This window comes from Poecilia formosa, unplaced genomic scaffold (genome assembly GCF_000485575.1).
Source record: "Poecilia formosa unplaced genomic scaffold, Poecilia_formosa-5.1.2 Scaffold24, whole genome shotgun sequence".
NCBI lineage: Eukaryota > Metazoa > Chordata > Actinopteri > Cyprinodontiformes > Poeciliidae > Poecilia > Poecilia formosa.
The window spans coordinates 600,500-606,218 of record NW_006799963.1 but is presented as its reverse complement, the minus strand read 5'-3'; the positions used below and the strand labels follow the sequence as shown (position 1 = coordinate 606,218).

General features: G+C 38.9%; 1 long non-coding RNA gene across 1 annotated transcript; it reads left to right on the top strand.

Moving 5' to 3' along the window:
- The first annotated feature begins 498 nt into the window (after window positions 1-498).
- On the top strand, window positions 499-4,827 carry LOC103135339 (uncharacterized). Its single transcript, XR_001661617.1, has 3 exons — window positions 499-509; window positions 4,338-4,637; window positions 4,712-4,827. It is a non-coding gene; the product is annotated as an uncharacterized LOC103135339 (long non-coding RNA).
- The last annotated feature ends 892 nt before the right edge of the window (window positions 4,828-5,719 follow it).

The following is a 5,719-nucleotide window of genomic DNA, read 5'->3' as shown; positions in this document are numbered from 1 at the left end:
GTCGTAAAGAGCAAAAGAGGTACGGACTCCTCTTTACCTGCCTTTCCTCACGCGCAGTCCACATTGAAATGCTAGAAAACCTGTCTACAGACTCTTTCATTAATGGCCTACGATGCTTTATCAGCTTAAGAGGAGCTGTCTGTAAGTTGTACTGCGATCAAGGTACAAATTTCATTGGGGCCAAAAATGAGCTAAAGGAGGCGCTCAAAGAATGTGACAGAAACGCCCTGCAGGCTTTCCTTGCAGATAAACAGTGCGAGTTCGTATTTAATGCCCCATCTGCCAGCCATGCCGGAGGTGTGTGGGAACGACAGATTCGAACCATCCGCAGTGTTCTCAATGCCACCATCGCTCAATCACAAGGCAGGCTGGATGACACTTCCCTAAGAACACTGTTTTATGAGGCAATGTCTATAATCAATAGCCGACCACTAAGCATTGATGGAATCAATGACCCTAAATCACCTGAACCTCTGACTCCAAACCATCTCATATTAATGAAATCAAAGGTTGCACTGCCTCCTCCTGGAAAGTTTGTGAAGGAAGACTTGTACGCAAGAAAAAGATGGCGCAGAGTGCAATATCTAACGGAACAGTTTTGGAGTAGGTGGAAAGTGGAGTACCTTCTGAACATATCCACAAGACAAAAATGGCACCTACCTCGTCGCAATCTTGAGGTAAATGACATCGTCATCATAAAGGAAGACATGCTTCCCAGAAGTCAGTGGCAACTGGGTCGAGTTGTTGAAGCACCACAAGAGGATGATGGCTTGGTGCGCAGAGTCAAACTGAAGTTTTACTCTGCGCACCAAGCTGGTGATCGAAATCCAGCAAAGAAGCAGGGTACAACACACAAACCTCACATTATTGAAAGACCTGTTCAAAAACTTGTAGTTCTTTTAGAAAGTCACTAACTGATGCTCATTAGTCTTACATCAGATATTACATTGCTGAAGGTTAATGTGTGACGTTAACTGTATTTTTGTTTGTTCACTTCTTTAACGTCCATTTGTCATGCTTAAAATCATGCATGAATCGTTAATAAGCTCTCATCATACATGATTTGGTGGGAGTGTAAATGCCCGTTCCATGTTTTATATGCTGATTCTAAGTTGTTACCCATAGTACCCAGCAGGGGCGCTGTAGTTTGGTTCATGTTGAGTTAAAACTGTAGAATGAGAGGAAGTGTTGCTAGCCTCCTGTCAGCCAGCATTTTGGGCTGAAATATCTCACGGACGGGAGGAAGAGGATGATGTTCTTCATCTCAACGACTGGACTGTAGCGCTGATTCTTCAGAACGGACTGGAAGCTGGAGGTGGCACGGCACGGACTTTGTGCTATGGACTTTGCGGCCCTCGGACAGCGGAGCGAGGTTCATGTTTAGAGCTTTATTGCTTTAGTTAGCGTTATTATTAGTATTATGTATTCATGTTAAACAAAATGTATTTTCTTTTCTTTTAGTTTTCACGGTGTAAATACAAATCTACTGCACCCGTCGAAGCTCTCCGTTTTCTTTATTGGGTCTGAGGGACTGCTACATAATGCAAAGAAAAGCTTTATGCACTTTCCTTAGTTTTTCACCTCAGTTTTTAAGATGATACTGCTCATCATATTTGCCTGAATGAGAAACTCAGTGTAGGATGTCGTACGTTGTATGAATTGTGGTTTCAGAAATAGTTAACAGGTGTGGACACAGGCAAGGGCGTAAATCCCATCTCATTATTGGGGTGGGGGGGGGACCATAAACAAGGAAATTTTTTAAGAACAAATTTGGGGGGGGGGGGGTTGGCAAAGTTATAGTAAAATGTGGTTTAATTTTGTGTGTAAGCTGCATCATCAAAAATGACTAGTAAGTAGCTATGAATAATAAAAGTGTTTTTATCAATAAACCTATTGAGACCTATAGAAGTCAAACTAAGATTCAAATGTTGCTGATATGATATAATCTCTGCTGCACCTTTACAAAAACTGAAGGCTCTAAATAAAAACAAGTTTTAATAAGTAACTCCACTTAATAAAATTCCTCATAAATATTGATTTATTACAGTGGTTCTTAATACATACAAATCATGTGTTGTTTAAATTACAACTTAAGTTGCTTTAAACTTTTTTTTTTCCATGTTAAAACCTATAAATATGTAGAAATTTTATATTTGGGAAGTATCATAACTTAAACTTAAGGCTCAGCACCAGTTTTCTAGAAAAATATTCAGATTTTTATTTTGTGGTTTTAAAGGCTCTACGTTGAAGATGGTAAATATATGTCTGTAGTTATATTAACTACATATCTACTGATCTGTTCCATGGTACATACTGGATAAGTCAAATATCTGTCCCAAGGACAGAGACGAGCAGCTACACTCCCTCACTCCTAAAGGTAAATTCAATGTTGCTGGTTTTCCTCCAGAGCTGTTGGAGGAATCACATCTGTACCTGGAAGCTGTGAGGTTAGTTGGAGCTAAATATCACCTCACTGCAGCAAAATAATAAATCCAGTCTTCTGAACCATGGTTAGCTTATCTGTGATCGTCAGTGCAGCTGCTCTCTTTTCTACTCATCAACTCTTTCAGATAAGGAAGAGTCAAATCGTTGCTCCATTAGTTTTATTATTACTTCTCCATTTGAGCTAAAAATTAAACTAACTCAACTGTCAATGATCAGCAAATCAAGTGAGACCAGACAAATCTCCACCTATTTCATATCTAAATATGGAAAAGGTGGAGGCAAATTATTTGCAGTTGTTCATTTTTACTCTGACAATGAAATTAACATTGAGCCAACATCCTCTTTTAAAGAAGAAGAATGAATAAATACACCTGTTGTTGATTTGACATTGTTTTTAAAACGGAGAAGTTAGTCCCTGGATCTGCAGCCCATCAGCTGAAATTCACACTTCATTTGATATAAAGGTAAATACTTGAACTGATTTATCTTCTGATTCAGAAGAGAACATATTTGTGTTCATTTATTGCTGATTTTTACTAGAAAACTATATGGTTTCTTACTTTTAAAATATGTTTTTATGTTTTAATGTGTATTTAAACCATATTTTTCTTTTGTTTTTTGGTCTTCAATTATTGTGCATTTTTATAGGCTTCACATTAAGCCTGTGGTTTTGTTGTAAAGCAATCAGAGCTTTTTTCAGATGTGACTTTGATTTAAAACACAAATATTAAACTATAACTCACAGATCTTTCAGTCCAGTCTAAGAGAGCTGATGGAGAACTGTGAGAGTCTGATGGCAGCTCGGTCCGTGACAATGCTGACAGTGCTGAGTGTCTTAGTTCTTCCAGGTGAGATGTTTGTCCACTTCTTTTCATGTGGAGACATCACATAAATAATGTCCAGTCTGAAATATGCAATGCTGATATTGTTTGAAGGTTCCACATATAACATTTTACAGCTGAACTGGAGCTTCTGTATCATGAAATGGATCTGCAGTCAGTTTTTGTTTCCTCCATGTTATTGTCATCATTTGTCTGTTCTTGTAGGTGATGTGGCTGATTGTCCCAATCCAGTCCTTATTGCTAACACACCTGGGCAGATTGAAGCTCTGAGTGGATCTTGTTTGCAAATCCCATGTAGCTTCAATTCAACGCATCAAATACATAACATGTCTGTACCCACCTATGGCCTTTGGTTGAAAACACACTGGGATTTAATCACCACACCAGGAAATCTTATTTTCAACAGTGATGGGTCAGTTAACACCTATTCACTGAAAATGATTGGAAACCTCAGTGAGGAAGACTGCACCACTGTGTTTCCTGATTTAAAGACGAGTTATACAGACAGATACTTCCTACGAATTCAGAGCTGGCCGTTCAGAGCAACAGATCGTTGTAATCCTCTTCATTTAAAAGTTAAAGGTGAGAAAGTTTTTGTTTGTTCATACTATGATACTGATGTACAAAGTTCCACATCCTTGACACATTTAGATTGTTTTCATTTAATGGTACACTTAGAGTGCGGGGCCCATTTCTGATCAGTCACTACTTTGCCTGTTTGCTCAGTTCTCCTCTGGGTATTGTGCATCTCTTTCTGGAGTAGAGAAGTACTGGTACCTTAAGGCAGAGTTGCAGCAATTTCTCCAAAAAATTGATGAGACACTTTCTGTTTTGAGGACAAGAACATGATTTCAGATATTCTTAAATGTTTTGATGACAAATTGTTAGCCAACAGCTTCTTAACATAAGACTGCAGCAAAATAACCATGTTAATATGCTGTTTGGACAACTTAATCTTTACTTAAAACATAATGAAAACTGTTGAGCATTCATTCTGCACATTTTACACATGCTTCAGTTTTATCCTGTTGATTTACTGTGAAACCTCAGATTCTCCTTGGAGTCCCAGCATTAATGTTCCCTCTGACCTGAAGGAGCATCAGTCTGTCACTGTAACCTGCTCAGCTTTCACTCCCTGTCCACACTCACCTCCTCAACTCACCTGGAATCTCCAACAAGACTCTCTCAGACAAACAGAGAAAAACACAGATGGAACCTTTACAACTAAAATCCAGGAGACCATCACTCTGTCAGACACACATGATGGATACAACATCAGCTGTTCTGCCAGATATCCTGTGATTGGAGGAAACAAGACAGCAGAGACAGAAGTGACTCTCAGTGTTTCATGTAAGTGATCCTGTCAGCAGGTCATGGTTCAGCTGTTTGTGATCAATAAAGTTCATGTGTCTCATTTTCCTCAGATGCTCCTAGAAACACCTCAGCATCCATCAGTCCATCAGGTTTGGTGTCAGCAGGTAGCTGGGTGGAGCTGAGCTGCTCCAGCAGAGCCAAACCTCCACCCAGATTCACCTGGTTCTGGAAGAGCAAACATGAACACATTACAGTAGCTACAGGGAACTTTTACAGATTTATAGTTGCTGAGGGAGGAGAGTTTTACTGTGTGGCCACAAATTATCTGGGTGAAAATCAGTCGTCTGTGGTCCTTGTTAAAACTAAAGGTAACACATTAGCTGACACTCATTTCTCATAAAGAATCACTGAATTAGTTTTGGTTTACAAAACATAAAAAAACAATCAAACCACCTTTTACAGGTTTGAATTATTTGCAGTAACAAATAATTTTGGGGACTTGGTTTTCTTGTTACAGATGATCAGGAGCCTGGATTCACAGCTTATATTATAGTGAATATCCTGGGGCTTGTAATGATCGGTGCTGCCATCATCATGTTTGAGTGGTGAGATCCTCTTCTATCAGCAGATACCTTGTAACTTTTATTAAATGCTGGCGTTTCAATTAATCATTATTCTTTCAGGTGGTTCAGATTCTACAACAAACCAAAAAAGGTAAGCTGAGCTCATTGTTTGCGTCTTAACACTGCGTGAGAAGAAAAGATAAATTCTTCAGGCATAAACCTCCATGTTAGGTTTTATGGAAACAATATCTTTTAAAGTTTGAGTTTAAGTCAAATGATTTCAGAAATGTTTAAAACTGCAGTATATATGTTTTATTACATATTTTTAAAACTGTCACTATGAGACATACTATAATGATTTCCCCCACTCAGCTCCTTCAGACTAGCCAGCAACAATTTGCAAACACTTGCTTTGCGTCTGCTGAGCTCATTATAGGAGCAACTTCTCAGTGCAACACTAAAGGGTTAATAGAGGAGCGACGTCATGATGACTTTCTGCAGGCGGAGTGAGCAAAAGTTTCTTAAAGAGACATAGGGCCAATTTCAAATATGTAG